Source organism: Fukomys damarensis, unplaced genomic scaffold, assembly GCF_012274545.1.
Source record: "Fukomys damarensis isolate Sample0158 unplaced genomic scaffold, DMR_v1.0_HiC HiC_scaffold_4, whole genome shotgun sequence".
In the NCBI taxonomy this organism is placed as follows: domain Eukaryota; kingdom Metazoa; phylum Chordata; class Mammalia; order Rodentia; family Bathyergidae; genus Fukomys; species Fukomys damarensis.
Window position 1 is genome coordinate 27,607,671 of NW_022900916.1, and position 19,998 is coordinate 27,627,668.

At 41.5% G+C, this 19,998-nt stretch overlaps 1 long non-coding RNA gene across 3 annotated transcripts in view; it reads right to left on the reverse strand.

The window, feature by feature from the left end:
* The window catches only part of LOC104864961, a 152,929-nt gene that overhangs the window by 122,354 nt on the left and 10,577 nt on the right, over positions 1 to 19,998 (reverse strand). The gene's annotated exons all lie outside the window — the stretch shown is intronic.

Here is a 19,998-nt window from a genome sequence, read left to right on the forward strand (position 1 = left end):
ATGACCAAAGATGGAATATTTTAAATGTAAACTTTCTAACTATGCAATACGTACACACATAACTAAATTCAAAAGGAGTCAAGTGAAAAATAAGCAAGTAAGTCACCTACCTCCATGGAGGAAGTTGCTCCAACTAATTTCTTTTGTATTTACCTAAAGAAATACCATGCATTAACAAATGTGTGTGCGCATGCTATTTCACCCCCACGTGGTAGCAGAGTAATCTCACTGCATTCTTAGAGAACTTTTCATGTCAGCATATGTAAAGCTGAGACATGAACCAGACTGCACAACCTCCAAATCTGAGCTTACGACTGTTCTGCCACATCACCTCTGCGCACCAGCGCCAAGAGAAACAGAAGGTAGAGATTCTAACTTCAGAGTCAGGGCTGGAAGTTGGGGAATTCTCACTGACAACCTGCTATTCCAGGGTAATAGAGTTCTCTACCACACAAAATGCTCCAACGGCCCTACATTCTAAAATGGCTCCCATCCCTAAAACGGTTACCGCTTATGGAAATGAGCCACTTGTTGGGGGGCGGGTGTTAAAATATACCCCTTCTGGAGAAGCAAAATGTAACTTGTTGCTCCACCCTGCTACCCACGTAATCTTCCCCTTCCAATCACCCAGGTCCCCTTACTCACCTCTCACAATACTCTCCCCAATGCACAACCCTATATAAACCCCAGCCTACTTAGTCTGGTCCTCTCGCCATTGTTGGAAGTAGCCCGGCAACTCTCCACCAATAAAGCCTTGCCTCAGGTGCTCCTATTTTGGCTCATTTTCTTTTTTCTTTTTTTTTTTTTTTTTTTTTTTTTTTTTTTTTTCCTCCTTGAGACAGGGTCTCACTATGGAGTTGAGACTGCCCTGGAACTCACTATGTAGCCCAGGCTGCCTAGAACTCATAGCAATCCTCCTACCTCAGCCTCCGGAGTGCTAGGATTACAGGCGTGAGCCACTACACCCGGCTTGGCTCATTTTCTTTCACAGGGCATGGAGGTAAATTCAAAGCGGATCAAGATCTAGTTCTTCCTGTCCATTCATTTGGATTAAGATAGATTTCCTAATACTGAAAATGCAGGCAGGAAGTTGCCCAGCACCAGCAGTGGATGTTGTTGGACTCTGGGGTACAAAATCTTCGAAGGTGAGAACCATTCAGAAAGAAAGGGAGAAAGCCCAGGTGGGAAAGGTAACAGCGTGAGGAAAGGTTGGAACCGCTGCTGCGAGTTGTGTTTGGAGAGCCCTCAAGAAAGGTGAGCCAGGTCGAGAGAGCCAGCTTTCCACAGGTGTGACCTCACACTTGATTTGGGAGGGATTGCAAGTGCTATGCTGTTAATAGCGGGAAGATTCTCTGCTCTCTGTTTACTTTGAAAATAGTAAGGCTGGCTCCCAATTACATGGACTTTTAGAGGATTCCTGCCCTGTCCCATCCACAAGACAGGTGAAAAGAGTAGAAAAATCCATTTAAAAGGCTTTTCAATCATTCTTCCCCATGTGGAGAACCCCCATCTTGCCACAGATACTCTGAAAGCTTATCAGGAGAGGAAGCACCATATCTGAAAACAACTTCACATTCAATTCTGAAAGTCTGCCCTAATGTCATCATCCTTCATTAGCAGTGTGATGTACTTCCTTGAGGAGCAGAGCAACAAAGTTCTCCTGTAGCTAGGTTCTCTAGGTGGTCTGGAGAAACTGTGGGCTCTGAAATCACATGAAAATGGGGCGGTGAAGAACTACAATTTCCATCAGATTTTCAACAGAAATACCACACTTACATTTTGCACCTAAAAACTATCTTTTTGATAGAATAGAAACATATCAACACTCAAAGGTATGACAGCTATACCTATTTACTGGGCACATTAGTGTGTGTGTGTGTGTGTGTGTGTGTGTGTGTGTGTGTGCGTCACTATAGAATGGACTTCTTACCTTGAATCATGCTTCAAAAATCTTTAAATCTACTGCTCTACAATATGCTACTTCCCAGAGTACAACAGCATAGCCTGAGAAACCCTAGCAACTGGACCAGGCCTGGGCATTCAAATCAAAAACCCGAAGGAAACTCAACCTCCCCCAGGAAGCCACACCAAATGAAAGCTCTGGATCAAAGGGAAAGATGCCATTGGTAGCTAAGACCACTAAGAAAGTACATGGGGCACCACACTTCAGAAATGAGAGATGGGAATTGGTATCTTACCAGTGTGCAATGGAACTTCAGGCCAGACAAGCCAGAACTGAATGGCATCTGTTGCCTCTTTCAGTGAAGCTGCAGCCCTGTGCCCAAGGTGCACAAGGCCTTGTCTAGCTCGTGGACTGCTGTAATGTATTTGGATTTAATACAAGCTGGACAGACTCCCTGGGCAGAGGGATCACCTGAGTACTCGTCAAATGTCAAGGTTCCTGAGCCCTAGCTCCAGAAATTCTGACTCAGTTGAGAAGGGAGAGAGGGAGATAGTAGGGCTCACAACCTACTCACACTTGGAAACCACTGGGAAAACAAAGCATTCCATCTCCATGATGGCAGCTCAGGCAGTTCCCATCTGTCAGCAAGCATGTATTAAGCAAGCATATGGGATTGGGAGTGTGCAAGACATTGACAGGATGTTTTAGGTTTTAAAAAATATACCTTATATCCTTGTGTTACTGAGTATACAAATGAGCTGTATGTACACACACATATACACATGCACATGCGTAATTTCATTAAAAGGAAGGAAATAGAGGAAAGAAGAAGATGACAAATTAGTGAGGGTACCCATGGCCTTTCCTCTCCAACAGCATTTGGAGAGTGAGATCACATTCTCTTCTACTCTCCTAAAATAACAAAAAGAGCATTGATGTGAATGAGGTCAGGGAGATTCTGAGAGGCTCTTCCTTAAAGAGGAGGAGAGGAAGAGTCACAGCACAAGCTGGTGGAGTGTCCGATCACAACAAAGAGCTCACATATCCAAGCCGGCTGTGCACAAGGACAAGGAGAAGGCCAGTCTCTGTCTTCCTAACATGTGACTGAAACAGACAAAATAGAGAGAGGAGAGAGGGAGAGGGAGAGAGAGAGAGAGAGAGAGAGAGAGAGAGAGAGAGAGAGAGAGAGAGAGAGAGAGAGAGAGTTTAGAGCTTATTCTACAGCCAAGAAACTTTTTAAAATGTGATGAATTATGTCCTCGAGACCAGATGAATGTAGACAAGACTTGAACTCATAGTCCCTTTGATGAATGTATTTGATATATGCTGTTTATTTTGGATATTAATATGTGGTCGGCCACATAAAAATAAACAAAACTAAGACCAGCACCTACAGTTCAGTATGTACTTGGAACGTGGCAGGCACTCAATCAGTACTTGTCAAGTGAATTCATGTCCTGTTTAAAAGATACACAATATTTAGGTCAGAGGGCTGTGAAGGGCCCAAGTCCAGAACCTGATGGCTTCTCTGAAATATGCCTGATAACCAAAGCAAGTTGTAGTGATCTCTTTTTTACGTACAATAGCTAATACTATTCAATACTTAGTTCCTACTATTCTAGGCACTACCTTTACATATGTGAGCTTACTTAATCTTTACCACAATACTATCAAACAGGACCTATCACTATCCCAGTTTTCCAGAGGAGGAACTTGAGGTAGAGAAAGCTGACATAATACAGGGCTTTACTTCAAAAAACTTATAAAACTTGAGAATAGCTAAATTTCTTTTATTTGTTTATTTTATGAAGCAAGACATTTACTGGTACATCTTAGGTATATATGATGGTAATATTAATCATAGGGAATTTGTACCTGTACATGATATATTTTGCTTCTTTTTTTTCCCATTTCCCTCCTCTCCCTTTGACCTCTCTTCTCATTTATGAAAGCTTTGTTTCCATTTTTCCTCCTATTCTCTTTTTTCTTTTCCATTCTTTCCTTTCCCCTCCCTTGTTCCCCTTTTCATTTGAACATTTTCTTCCCATTTCCCAATATCTATTATACATTTTGGTCCTTATTTCCATTTTCCGTTTCTCACACCAGAGAAATAATGCAATACTTAAACAAGTGTGTCTGATTTATCTCACTTAAGAATATGATCTCAAGATGCATCCATTTAGCTAGAAGTGTCTCAAGTTTATCCTTCATTGTGGCAGAGTAGTACTCCATAGTGCAGAAGAAACACATCTTCTTTACACATTCATCAAGTGATGGGCATTTGGGCTATTTCCAAGATTTAGCAAGAGAACAGCTAAATTCTAACTAATGGATTCTTCATGGGACTTAATTAATGTAATAGGAATTTGGATTTATGAAGATAAAACAGGTTCATCTCTAAAAAAATCATAGTAGGCTGTAGAATTAGGGAAAATCTCATGATGGAGGTAGGATTTGAACTGTGTGTTAAAATGCAAGAAAGACCGGAAGTTGAAAGAGGAAGGCATAAAAGACCAGTAAAAGAACATAAAGAAAGGTGTGGGGCCAGAATCCAGGGGCCATGCTCAGAAGCCCCTGAATGGAGAATTTGAGTTGGGGGTTAGTGAGGTGTTTGGATAATGAAAGGAGGAGTCAAATTAGAAAGGGCTTACAGCAAGGATAGGGAGTTTGGCTGATTGTTTAAGAATCATCTAGTTTCCTAACTAGAAAATAGCCTAATGAGAACTGAACATCTAGTACATTATCTTAACAACAGCCTGTGGGAAAAAATGGGAGAAGGAAGCAGCCTGAAGTCCCAGAGATCAATGTGGTGGCTGCATTAACCCAGTTCTGGAAGCAACAGGAGTAAGAAAAGAACGCGTAGCTCTGAGACTGAAAAGATGAGTAACCATGCTGAGTGCTTCAGCTAGGTCAGGGCCTGTGCTCAGGGCCCATGAGCTCAGCTTGTCACAGCCTCATAGCAAGACTTGGAAGAGGATGTTAATGTCTTCATTCTCAAGACAAGAAAACTGAGGCCCTTAATCAGAGTCCATGCTGGGAGTAGCATGAAGTGGCTCTGACGAGAAATTAGATGCCTCCACACCCTCTCAAGAGTAGCTCCTTTTTGTTTCTTAAGACCCATTTGAGGACAGGGAGGCAGTTGGAGGTGATAAATCCTGTTGGGGTTTGCTGTTTCTTGAGCTAAACAGTGGATACATTTGTGCAGAGCATTGTAAGTACTAGAGGAAAACAGAGCATCCATCTTGGCTGTCCCTGCCCAACTGGAAGGTGGTAACTGTGGCTACCAAGAACCTGGCAGAAGGGCAGAAACCAGCCTTTATTAACATTCTTCAACCTGTGCATCCACCATCTCATCCAATCCATACAACAGTCCCAGAAGTGTGTGCATTCAGTCCCTGTGAGAAGCAACATGCCAAGAGCTAAATGCTGGCTAGGAGAAGCTGGCTCTCCCCCAGACAGATACTTCTTTCCCCAGGCACTGCACACATCAGAACACTGCTGGCTGGCCCAAAAGGAGTCCTCCTTCTCCAAAATCTGTCCCTGAAGTGTCTTTCATTACAGGCTATGGATTAAAAGGAGAAGGAAAACAACGTAGGCAAAAATTTGCCTTTTTTGAAAGAATCCCGGCTCTCCAATCCAGATAGGGTCACATATCACCAAAACAACATACCTCGGTTAAATACTTGTGTGAGTTTTCTTCTCTTTTACTGAACACTCCTATTCCATGATTGGACAGTAGTTCTTTCAAAAAGCAGAGTGCTGACACTGTGACTGATTTGCCTATCTTGCAAAAATAGGAATAACCTTCGGAGGCTTTTGGAACTCCTGAGAAAGTAAGTCTTCCCATCCGCCAGCAGATGTCTCTGTTTTGCCTACATGAATAGGGCTCCCTTTGTTCTCAGCTACTACATTTCAGGTCCAATTAAAGAAAATCCTTTCTCAACTTGTCCCCAGAGATTCCAACACACCTTTGCCTAAAGAGCAAATAACTTCCTTCCTCCTTGATTTTTTTAAATGTAGAAATATAATGAAATTTTTTTCTATACCTATAATCCCCGGCACTCTGGAAGGTGGAGGCAGGATGATCCAATATTTGAACCCAGTCTGGGCAATTTAGCAACTGCACAAGACATTGTCAAAATAAAAATAAAAAAGATCTGGGGATGTAGCTCAGAGCAAAGGCCTTGGTACCGCCCAAAAATAGATGAAATGATTTATGAAGGAGGAAGGTGCTGACTCTTACACATTATGAATGTATTTAATACTACCTGACTGTACACTAAAAAAGTTAAAATGGCAAAGTTTATGTTTATACATTCCATGGCAACAGAAAAATTGAAAGAAAAAGCCAAACTTACGCTAAAGAATATACAACCCTTAACTTTAGTCCTTATTGTAAATCCTACTCATAAACTGGCAAAATTTGCTTTTTACGAAAAGTAGACATGTCTCAAAAAGAAAACTTTGTAATTCTAGTGCTCAAATAAAAGTTTACAAATGGACCCCCTCTTGTTAATTACTAAATAAGTCCATCACAAGTGGAGATAAAATACCTCCTTTAGGAAGTCCTAACAGCAGAAAAAGCACGAAAAAGAATTTAATCTTAAGATAGAGGTAATCTTTCATTCTATGTATTCCTACCACGTGATCCAGAGGTTCTATTCCTCAAGAAGGCTGAACTTAAAAATTAAGTAAAAGTTTACCATTAATATTTGCTGAGGTTGTTTTTCTTTCTGAGCAGACTGTAGCCTCATTTCTAGTACATTCATATAGGTCTTAAGACGGGACAGGGCAGGGCCAGTCCTGCTGGGACTTTGTTAAATCAGCATGACCCTCGTGACATGAAGCTACCTTTTCATCCAGAACCTCCAAATGGAAAATGCCCAAAACTAAAACTTGCCCCAGGCAAAAGCTTCCAGTCAAGATTCAAGTTTCTATGGTAACACCATTTTACATTCCGACACCAAGCCCCAGCACTTCATTCCCACTTCGACACTTAAAACCACACATACGGGTGAAAGGAGTATTTCAGGAATACACTGACCCTAAAGGAAATAGAGTTTTTAAAAAGCTCAACAATTATTCAGAAGATCTCAAAATTCCACTGAAATTTTGAATTCAGTTCAACAAATCAACTCATCTTAAAAGACACATTTTAAAATGGAAGGCACATTAGGAATCTCAGCCCAAACACAGCCATGGTCTTTTCCCAGCGGGCTGCTGACCTGAGATTCACTACTCACCTCTCCTCTTTGTGGAAGAGAACATCATCCTTTGATGTAGCATTGGTCCAATTATCCTATGCTAAGCATGTCTACATTTCATTTGTTCACTGTGTATCGTTTTCCTTTGTATTCAAGGAGACGCTGCTCTCGGGCTTGTTTTATTATATAACCTCCTGTGCCAACTCACGCTGTCCTAATGAATGGCCAGAATTTACTGCCATGTTGGATGGCAGAGTCAGCTGTGCCTTAGATAGTTTCTTTCACTGGAAATAACAATGAGAATGTGTCAATCAGCTGGTATTATGCCACCAATGGCATCTCACTATAACCTCCCCTTTTTTATTTTTAGCTATAATGTGACAGGTGAATACCATCCATCTATTTCCAGAGCTGCTTCTTTCTTGACACTCATAGAAGTTAGAACTAGGATGGTGATAAAGAGGGCCACAGCTAAGGTGGCCGAGCTGCCACAAAGCTAGAACAGCCCTGAAAAGACCTCACACGGAGGATACGCTCCAGCTGTACCCTAAGTAAGGAGGCTGGCCCCCCAGTTCTGAAGCAGTCCTGTAAAAAGAACAAATTGCCCTGTAAAAAACCTGACTCACGACCAAAGGAAAAAGAGGTCAGAGACCTGGCAAGGAGGACTGTCAGAGCCCAGGGAAGCGACAAGACCTGGTCCTGGGGGCCTTGTACACTGCTTAGAGCTAGGCTGTCACCTGTAGCCATGTGAATTTCAGCTAGTTCCTAAAACCCTTGGACCTCAGTTTCTTCATTTGTACAATGGGAATAACCCAACCCACCTTGCAACTATAATGAGGATCGTATTAGTCACTGTCCTGTCACTAGGACAAACTATCTGACACCTGAAACTTAAATAAAGAAAGGTTGATTTTGGCTCATGGTTTCAGGGGTTCAGACCACGCTCAGCTGGCCGCAAGATAGAAACAGCATCGTGGAAGGGCATAGTAGAGGAAAGCTGTTCTCCCCTTGGAAGCCAGGAAGCAGAGAATGAAGGAGCCAGGGACAAAACTACACCCTTCCAGGTCATGCCCAGCGACCCACACCTTCTGCTCAGTCCCCACCTCCTAACAGCACATCCAGCTATGAACTCATCAATGGATCCACTGATGCCTTGAAATCCAACAGCCTTTCAAGACCCCCAGTACTGCACACATGAGCCATCTGGGGGATATTTTAAATCTAAACCATAATAGGGATACTTGTCTACAAATAGTAAATGGAAGCCATGGAAACCAGAGGAAGGCGGAATACTGGAAAATGGACCCAGAGCCTTCACACTGAGCTACATCCACAGCCCTTTATTTATTATTTTGAGACAGGTTTTCACTAAGTTGTCCAGATTGGGCTCGAATTTTTTACCTCCTGCCTCAGCCTCCCTGAGCGTGTGTACCACCACCCCCAGCTGAAACTTTTTTTCAGTAAACATTTTAATGAAGTCTAATACATTTAGAGAAAAGTGCACATTATAAATTCATTAATTTTCACAAAACAAACACATCCAGATGGAGAGATAACACAACCTGCAAACCTCACTTCCTCCTAAGAGTAACCCTGTCCTGACATCTAATTCTGTAGACTACTTTTGCCTGATTTTAAACTTGGTATAAATGGAGTCATACAGTATATACTCCTTGTGTCTGGATTTTTTTCACTCGGCATATTTCTCTCTGAAATATCCACATTGTTATAAGAATCAATAGATTGTCCTTGCTTATTGTTCTGATTGTTGTCTAGTATTCCATTGTATGGTTATATCACAGTTTTTTATGTTTTTGCTTTTTTGGTTTTAGTTTTTTGATGGTTTTGCTTTGTTTTGTTTTTGAGACAGGGTCTAACTATGTAGTTTCTGGCTGTCTGGAATTTATCAGCTCAGACTGGCCTCGAACTCACAGCAATCCTCCTGCCTCAGCTTTCTGAGTTCTGCGGTTATAGGCATGCACCAGTACACCTGGCTTTATACCACAGGTTTTTAAAAATCCATTCTTAAAAAATCCATTTAAATGATACTCCTTCACAGTCTGCTTCCTCCATGGACAAGCCAGTTGCCTTTAAAAAAAAATAGCTTTAGGATCATATAATTCACGCACCATAACATTTATCCACTTAAAAGTATATAATTCAGTGGCTTTTAGTATATTCACAGAAAGGTACAACAATCACCACAATTTAAACAGATCTTAAAAGAACCCTGTGGGCTTTGGCATTTATTTTCATCCCCCAGCCACCCACACTCAGCCCCAAGCAACTGCTAATCTAGATCCTGTCTTTAGAGATTCGCCTGTTCTGGAAATTCATACTGGGGCTTTATTGCCACAGAGAAGACAGCAGGTACTGCCAGGAACATAGGCCAGGGAGCAACTTTAAATTTAAAATCTGTCATATCTTTATATTTTGTTTATGAAAATGAGAAGGCAGAGAGAAGATAGTTTCTAATCTCCATTAATTCTCATCTAATATATCAAGAAGGATTAAAAGAAGAAAAGGGTTAATGAAGGAGGGAAAACAGGCATAGTTCTTCATCCCAACCTCCTCTCTTAGGCCCAAGTTCTAGAGGGCAGAGGACACTGGAAAAGGACAATGAAGGGAGGCAGAGAAGTCCGGCCTCCTCCCCTTGCCCAATCCATGGACAACATCTCCACAGGCCACCTCCCTACTGCATGTGCCCAGGGTACAATAAACTATGGGGCAGCGGGTGGCCTGAGGACCACTTCCTCTGCTGTTCTTGGTTACCCTGTAGCACACCCAGATGTCTCCAAGGGAGGGATGCAAGATGGAGCGGAGCATCTGGCCTAGGAGCTGAGCAGATGCAGTTCCCATGGTAGTGACTAAGAGACTTTGTAGCATCAGAGAGAAGAAACCAGGGCCCTGGAAGCCACAGCCAACGTTCAGGAGAATCCTTCTTCCCCAAGGAGGCAAGGTCTGCTCTGAAGAGATAGTTCACATGGCCTGGAGAGTGTAAGCGTCAAGCGTTGAGCACTAGAAACAGGGATTAGGACTGAATTAACCACACCTCACGGGACACAAACCAGAACATACCCAACAATCCACACCAGGGTCCTGGTCCCACATGGAGGGGTTACAAATGCCATGCATACTTCAGAGATAATATTTTGGAGAGCTTTGGCAATAAATTAGAACTCAGTAAGACCCACCATTTATCCAGCACATACTAAGATCTATTTTTGAGAGAGTTCTGGAGGAGAGAACACAACTGTTCCACCTACTGAACTGGACTACAGTTGGATTTAAATATAGAAGTTTTGTATGTTTGGTGGAATAGGAATAAAGATGAGATCTGTCATAAGGAAATAAAAAAGACACTGCACTTTTTTATAACTATGAATATATTGTATGAGTGAATTTGAAACCATGATGAAAAAGATGTTTTAAGAATTAAAGTGTTAGAGGGCTGGGGATTTAGCCCTGTGGTTCCACCGCCTGCCTCACAAGTGCAAGGTTCCAAGTTCAATCCCCAGTACCAAAAAATATATATATATAGGTATCAATAAAAGGTAAGTATGACTATTAGTGCTGCTGTTTTACTACTGTCCTCATTGCTACTAATATACTAACTCACCTAACCTGAAACAATTCTCTAACCTCTTGGACATAGTAGAAAGGCACTTTCTAAGCGGGGATGCAGCTCAATGGTAGAGCACATGCTTAGCAAGTGCAAGGCCCTGAGTTTAATTTTCAGCACCAAACAAAGTTGTTTTTTTAATTTTAAAAAGACCTCCCAACTTATGCTTTTGAGAGACTGTGCATCTCTGATCTCCCCCGAGAGAAGCAATGAAGGATGGCTGCACTGATGCTGCCAGCGTCCCCCTTCTTCCTTTGCCTTCCTTCACCCAGCACATTCTGGTCATCTTCTTCTGAGAAATGTGGTAGTGTACAGCCAGACTGCTCCATTGTAGGGAGAAAGCAGGGGGCCTGAGAGCAAGGCAGTCTGGGACTTGAGGGAGCACAGGTTTTCAAACATGTGAAGAAAAGATGGTTAAATTGTTCTTGAGCATTTTAGCTCAGTAATAGCTGTGGATGATTAAAGATTTTCTAGGTATCAACCAAGTCACCACAAGCGTTATCCTGGATTGGCACAAAGTCCTTCTCACTTCTACACTGAAGATCACAAATTTGCATTTAGACTCCTTCTGTTTTGCCTGAACTTAGAAAGTCACCATAGTCCTATTCCCCACTCTATCTCACCACCATCTTTGAGTGGGACGCAATGTTATCCCCATGAGTACATCTAAATCATACCTCTTGGAAGCACAAGCCTGTAATCCTAGCACGCTGGGAGGCTGAGGTAGGAGACGCACAAGATTGAGCCCAGCCTGGGCAATTTAGTAATTTAGAAAGACCCTGTATCAAAATAAAAAGTTAAAAATGGCTGAGGATGTACCTCAGTGTGAAAGCTATAGGTTCAAGCACTGCTCAGTACTGTGAAAAGAAAAGCATGTCTATTATCTATGATCCTCTTAAACAGGCATATGTTGCCATATGTGCAGGATTTCCTACAACAATCCCAATTTTTAATCTCTCTTCATTGTTGCTGCAAATTCGCCTACAGCTTTTCACACTGTGTATCCCAATTTGGATTCTGAAAATATAGTCTCTGTTTTTTCTAGTATCATTCCAAAAAGAGGCCAAAGAAATTGTCCAATGTCTTACATACAATGAGCAGAGGAATGTTTAGGAAAGGATTGCCAGGACACCACAGTTTCCCACTCTTGGCCGGGGTGTGTGCCATTCCACTGTGTGAGTCTCAGTCGAGAAACAAAGCCAGCCAACTTGCTGAGTTGTGACACTAGAGAACGATGAGCTGCTGAGAGCCTGCTGGACGCCCACAGACACAGCGGCCTCAGCAGGCCACAGGCATCGCTCAGGATTGGTGGTTCCTCTGTAAGCCATGGAATCTGACTACACCTCACTTTTCTTCTCTATCAAATGGGGCTAACAAGGGTGTTACAACATATAATTGCTGTTTATAGAGAGCTTCCGCATCTTAGATGAAAGGCACTGGAGCAGAGTAAAGCTTGTCAAAGAGGAGTTAATGCTTTCATGAGTGGAGCTCAAAAAAAGGAAAATATACCCCTGCCATCTGAGAATCATCCTGGCTGGTGGAAGAAGGAAGGTTTCACTTTACAGAAGACTTGTGGGGATTATTTGTGCTCTTTCGTGCAGCATTCACAATCCTTGAATTTCACTTGAAAGTGGAAGTCTGTACCCACAAAGGGAAATCTGACTTATCAGGACCACAGGTATTCAAATTATTCCTCCCTCAAAGCCAAGCCCGCAGTAAGTGCTCAGTACATATTTGTTAAATGGCCTAATATTTTCTCAAATCTATGAAACAGGGCCCAAGAACAACATTGATATAACAGTTTCAAATCACAAAAAGATGAAAGCAGTAAAACACAGGGCATGGTCATTTTGAGTTACAGAAAACGTTCATGATCCATAAGAATTGAGTCACATACATATTCTCCCAGGCTGAAGGCTATGCCTGCAAATGACAGCAAACTGATGTATAACCCAGGTTGTTTCTGTTATTTTCATGCAGATAGAGAGAAAGTGCAAAATTATGTGATAGAGTTTTTTGTTTCTTTCCAGAACCAGGGATCAAACTCAGGACCTTGCAAAGTAGGCACAGTGCCATCAGCTAAATCCCCAGCCCTGTGACAGAGTATTTAACACACACATCAGGACTTACATCCTCACAAGTACAAACCTCAGGAAGCTACAACTTTTTTCCAGTGATGATACTGCTGCTCAAAACATTTTAAATATTTCCTTTACAAACATTGTACCAAGCCTGGGGTCTGTTGATTTTAATATTGATCAAATCTTAATATTTGGAGAGTAAATTTGATTCCTTTAAGTAGCTAAAGGACATTAAGAGAGAGTGGATGGGGGCTGGGGATTTAGCTCAGGGATGCCCTGCCAGACTCCCAAGAGCACGAAGAGCAAGGTCCTGAATTCGATCCCCAGTACCAGAAGAAAAGAAAAGAAAAAAAAGCAAGTGGTTAAGCTGGGTGTGGCGGCACATGCCTGAAATCCCAGAACTCTGGGGGCTGAAGCAGAAGCATCGCCAAGTCTGAGCCCAGCCTGGGCCACTTAGTGACATAGCAAGATCCTGTCTCAAAATACAAATAAAAATGAGCTAGGGGTGTGGCTCAGTGAGAGAAGACCCTGCGTTCGATCCCTAGCACAGGAAAAAGAACAGATGGGTGATTAAGCATTCTAGGTTATAAACCAAAAGGGAAGTGTGATTATGATTACGATGTATTAAGAATTAATTTTCTTACATAATTAAACTGGCTTTAAACATAAATGCAAAGAAGTAGTTCCAGGAACAAGTTTTATACCTAACACCTGTCTGTCTGTTAGGGTTAGCATCCTTATCATCTATCTGTCCCTGTCCCTGGTCTGATTATAGGCCCACAATACACATGACCTCAAAGAGTGTTACAAAACATCCTTATATAGCTTTTTGGGTGCTCCATAATTAATGAAATATATTTTAAACATTCAATAATGAAAATGTATTGAGAGCACTCCATATTTTGTAAGTATTTCTAGGAGTTTAGTGAGTCTCCCCAAGTCCACAGTGCCTTAAGATTAAAGTGTGCTACTTGGAGGTCAAGCTACCAAGTCTGCAAAAATAACAGGGAAGTGATCTTTCAACTAGGTGCTATTGTGATGAGTGAAACCTCCTCATCATGTACAAAAGCTGAATTAACAGAGCAAAGGGGGGATTAAAAGAGCAGAAGAAATGTGAGATTTTAATTTCAAATTAAATACCTCTGTATAATCCTTAGTCACCATTTCTTACATTTCTTACCATCAATCCTTTTTATCCAGACATAATCACTGCACCAGAAAACCTATAAGATCTACAATCTAGGTTTGGGGTTGTAACTCAGTAGTAGAGCACTTGTCCAGCATATGCAAGGCCCTGGATTCTTTCACCAGCATGAAAGAGGGAGAGAGAGATTGATAATTTACAGATCCCTGAAGAATGTCTAAGCCACTGGTACTCTCTTAAGAAAGTTTTAGAAAATAATGGAAATGAGAATTAAGGTAGAATTTCCTGGTAGCACAGGGTAGAATGGTACATACAGGAGTGTGTGTCATTAGGTTAGTGTTGGCATGCAGAGAAGATTCATCTCCAGTGGTTGCAAAATACATACCAGAGAGCAAAATAATAGCTCTCTTTAAGCCTGTAGCTGCTTGCATATGGAGATCAAAGGGTGTCCACTTATTCACCGTGGGTGGAAGAGTATAAATGCCTCCTACAGTGGCTATCCCAGTTTTCACAAACTGTCCTGGTTTTAGTACTGGAGCCTCTCATACCAGGAAACTCCTTAGTTCCAGCCAATCTAGAGCAAACCATGGGGCAGAGACCATAAGATATATTACAGCTGCCCCCTGAGAATGGAAGCCAATCTCCTGACATCCATTAGGTCATGTCTGTTTGGCTGGTGTTGGTCTCCAAGAACTAACTTTTCTAAGCTTGTGATCCAGTGTGGTAAGAGAAGAAAATAAAGACAAGCTCCAAGCGCCAACTTCAGTGTGACACTTGATCCAGGCCATAGCCCTTCATGGGCAAGAAGCTGGACCACATCAGAGCTTTCACCCTCCAAACAAAAGTTTGATTTTCATGTTTCATGAAATAGACTGAGTGGATCACAAAGTGCATTTTTGATTAGAATAAAACAAGTAGACGTTAGAGGACATCTCATGTGACAAAGAAGCATTGTAAAATGTGTTCCAGTTATGTATAAATGTCCTTGTGTACTGGGTGGGTCTCAATGTAAAATTTATTGCTTAATATACACTGCAGTCAAACTCTTGAAGTCAATATATTAGATAATCTCTGAGTTTCCTGCTGGCTCAAGAATCCTACAGTCCTACAGTCCTACAGAAGTCATTTCAACTTCTTCCCTCATATGTGTCCCAAGACTTGCAGAATAGAAGGAGTGCAATGCACCCTCTCTAACAGTCCCCAAAGCACTGTTTCCATTGTACATAGGGCTTCAATTATTTTTGAAAATGTTTTTTCTCTTTTATTATTGCAAAGGATCCTATAGGAAAAAATTATCATTAGTCTGTTTACAGCATTCAGCGCAGGGTCATACATCTGGTTCACTATCAATAAATTTATCTTAAATTCCAACTCAATGTGTTACAACACACTGGAACATGAGCACTGGTACCATCTTCCAGCTCCAGCACAAGCAGAAGTCCAAGAAAACAGCCTCTTGGATACTGTTGCTTCCACCTGGGGAGAACTCAAGAGAGCCCAGTAAATGCCACCATCATGGGGCAATAACATTTGCAGACACAAAGTGTAACAGTGAGGTGAGACTCTGGTTTCAGAAACAACCTGCTTTGATTGCTGGAGAGATTAATACAGTAACAAAAGAAAGAAAGAGGAGAAAAAAGAAGGAAAAGATTTATCATAGAATTAATAGCAGGTACACACTAATTACCGTTGGCTGTGCTTCTCAGGAGCTGGAAACCTGACAGGCATTGCCTGCAAATTTCTAAGGAAAAGAACAAGTATAATTTTATGGATTGTCACTTTACAATAGTAAGACAGAAAGAATGAAGGTTAGCAATTTTACATCAGGAATCACAATTATGGAGCCCTTTTGTTTCTTCCTCGCCAAAAAAAAAAAAAACAATGTGCAGGAATTTCTATACATTCAAGACTGAGTAAAAATTTTAGCATCCTGAAAAAAAAAAAAGGTAATTTCCTCTTAAGTCACATTTCTTTCATCAAGTAATTCAGAAGTTTGTTAAAAGGATAGAAATGGAGAAGACTAATATTTATGGCTCCTAGTCTTAAAAAAATTAGAATGCTGCTTTTAAAATAAAAGAACAGATCAGAAATGAAAACTTAATACTGTATTCTACACTGAAGCCTGAATGCCAGTCTGCTAAGGGCACAGCTAGCCATGGGGTGGGCTCGCCTCCAGTGGAGGCACCTGAGCCCCTGGGGCCACATCCCTCAGGTGAGGAAAATGCTCCTGAGCAAAAGAAAAGCTTAATACAGTGTGTGCTTCCCCAGCTCAAGGGATGACAGGCAGGTGGGGACATGAAGTGTAGAGGCAGGTGACCCTACTAGTCAGGACTTGTTGCCTAACATTTCTCAGACAAAGAAGTAGAAGTTTTTTTAAAAAGAAGCAAAAATAGCAAATAAACATATGAAAAATGTTCAGCGTTACTGGTCATTAGAGAGATGCACATGAAAACAAAGATTCCACCTCAGTTCAGAAAGAATGGCTGCTATCAAGGAATCAACCAACAACAAATCCTGGTGGTGCTGTAGGAGAAAGGAACCCTTCCTCATTGTAGGTGGGATGCAGACTGGTGCAACCACTGTGGAAATCAATATGGAGATACCTCAAACAACTAGGATTGGAAGTCCCATTTGACCCAGCCATCCCTCTGCTGGGTATCTTCTCAAAAGAATTAAAAGAATCATACCACAGTGATATATGCTCACCCATGTTTATAGAGACACAGTTTGTAAGAGCCAAAACTTGGAAACAGCCCAACTGACCATCAACTGGAGACTGGATGAAGAAGATGTGGGTTTTTTTGTTGTTCTTTTTTGGTTTTTTTAAATATAAAATGGAGTACTACTCAGCCATAAAGACCAAGAAACTAGAGACATTTATAGCTGAATGGAAGCACATTGAGGCCATACTCTTAAGTGAAATAAATAGGACACACGTGTAAATACCGAATACTTTCTTTCATGTGAAAAACTGAAAGTGTAAATAATGACTAAAAGGTATAATAGACAATGTGAAATAGGAAGAAAAGGTCAAAAGGGGAAGGGGAAGTGGGAGCGGTAGGGGAGAGGAATAAATATAAGGAAAGAGAAAAAAAGTAAACACAGCTTATGAAAGGACACACACGCCAGGAATCCAGAACATGCTCAGCAGCCAGATCTGGGGTGGTTCTGATACTGCTGAGAACTGGTCAGGTTTTTTTTTCTTGTCTGTACCTTTTGTTGTGTTCCTTGAAACTAGGTACACATTAAATTGCTTCCAAATAAACCTAATGCAGTATATCTGTAACACTAGTACCCAAGTCCTTCACCGTCCATTGGCATCAAACACGAGTTTCCAGATTCCACAGTTCTCTCCCAGTGCAGCTCTCCTAGAAGCGCATGCCTCCAGCCTGGCTAGGATGGGGTGATTTTGGGTCAGCCTTGTCCAATCAGCTGCTTCTGGGGATAGGGACAAAGACCAGGGCTGCTTACACAGCAGGAATGATGACTAGGGAGCACCACAGACCTGTGTGATTCTTGCAGCTTCACAAAGTCATAGGGGACTCAAACCCTGGGGCAGCCTGGAATTCCAAACCCAGAGGAACACAGAGATGAATACCAGCAGTGGATTCTGGGACAGGGGGACAATGCCGGTACCCAGTGAGGAAAACTGGGGCAAAAGCAGAAGGCTTAATTACAGGAAAAGGAGCGACTGGATTCAGGGCACCAAGTAAGGAGAGTACACAAGACCCAGTAGAACAGACACCTTCTAGGCAATTATGAAGATAGTTTGGCTTTTAATTAATTAGCTCAGAGCTTAATTAGCTAGACCACTGGGGAGCTTGCTTAAAATACAGTTACTAGGGCTCCCTAAGAATCACAGTGATTCCTAACATCTGTGGGCCTAAGCCCAGGGATCTCTATGACATTATAAGAAGGTAACAATGAAGGATGAGGGGGCCACTGGTGGGGAAAATTGTGCCTATTGAATTCTGTTTGCCCTGAGATTAGAATTCTTCTTACTCAAATTGAATCAAATGGAAGTGAGGACAGTCTATGTGAATATACCCTGTGTGATCTGTCCCACCGTTTCCAAGGAGATGCCATGCATGGGCGGAGGCTCACTCCTTGCCTGTACAATGAACCAGATTTCCTGCCCTCTGTTTCCACTCTGACCCCAGCTGCAAGGCCAGGCTGTCCCAGACTCTGGTGCAATCTCCAAAGCCAATCTCAGCCCCACCCTCTCCTCACTGGGGCTGATAATTAGGTGATCCCTTCCAGACCTGTAATCCAGGGCCCAGCCATTCCTGCTCCTAATAGTTCCCTGAAGGTGTCCCAGAGCTAGTGTGCCAAAGATGTGGACTGCAAAATCTCCAAGTGCCAGCGTCTTGCTTGCCCCCCTGTATTGACTAAGGGATGCAGTTTTGCTGCACTCCCCTTACTAGTTTCTTTCTCTTGTTCAGAAACAAGTATTTAGAGAGCACCCACTGTATATCAGGCACTGGGTTACCAATGCCCTCTGATTCCAAGGAATCTTCAATTCTCCACAACACTACTGTATGCCTTTTTAATTTTTTTTCCATTTTTACTTTAAGGGTAATCATTTTTTAAAAAAACTTGGCATTTTGTCATATAATTTAGAGTTCATATTTATATCAGTAAATGCTCATCAAGTAAGGCCAAATGATATCATGTTATAATGAACTATGAAGGATCCAATAAGTTGAGTAGATTTCAGAATTTAGGTATGAAAATGCAAAGGATCCTTATAGCAATCAGAACCATGTTCTCATTGTGCTCTTAGGGCCCATTTGTACCTACCCACTTGTCAAGGTTCATTTCTCATGAATGTAGCAAGTCAATGAACAATGCAGAACATCTCAAGTTCTCATTCTAGCAAGTACACAATTAAACTCTCACTTAATGCAGATTTCCAGCACATGGCAATGCTACCTTCACTTCTGAACAAACAAGACACTCAGAGTTACAACAAACAGAGTTACCAAATAGCATTTCATTAAAATTTTCATCTCAAGAGTCCTCGAGGGAAGAGTTTAAAATTAATTATGAGGTCTTATTATTCTAAACCAGCACACAAAGTTAACAGGCATTTTCTACATTATCACTAAGCCAAAAGGCCAAAAACAAAAAAATGTAGAACTGGATCTGAGAGCACATCTTCCTATTGTTACATTCAACATGACCAATTACTTTTAAGACAACAGCATCCTCTGTCATATAAAACTAATGTTGCTTTCTTGGATAATACTAATTTGCAGTGCTATGGGGGCTTCATTCATATATGAGCTTTGTTTTTATAAATAGCTTGGATTTATTTGATACTTGCTGTATTCCAGGCACTGTAATAATCATTTTTCATGGATTAGCTACTTAATCTGCACAACTACTCTAAGCACTCTTAGAGTACTCTATGCCTACTGTAAGTAGTCTTAACCTGCCTATTACTAATGAGTAAACTGAAACACAGAGTAATTACCTGGCCTGAGGTTACACATCAAGTGAGCAATGGGTCTAGACAGTAACATGGCAAAACTTTTACAGATCAACGGCCCAAACTGCAACCCAAAGCACACTTATTTATCGCAAAGTGCCAACACTGCAGTTAAACTAGAATACGAAGGTTTTAGTTTAAAAAAAACAACTGTTATCTGATGTTCGGCTGCTGGGGCGACTCGGCTCCTGCGCCGTTAGAGAGGGCTCTGTGTGACCACAGCGGCACACATGCCACAGATTCGCTACCACTGGAGGATTTTAACCCAAGAACCTGAGTTCTTAACACAAAACTGTACTGCATTATCACTATATAAGTGTGTGTGTGTGTGTGTGTGTGTGTGTGTATGCACATTTATGTCTATGAAATTATATAAATTCCAAGCAGAAAATTTTATACTGTATAGCTTTGTACTTTCACATATTTATATAGTTACAATATAAGCATTTAATTCAATATTCAACTTGTGCAAATTTCTCTTATAATTTAAAAGAAGAACAAGAGAGGGTGGGAGAAAGTCAGTCTGTGTTCTATTCAAGTGAAAGAAATGTTG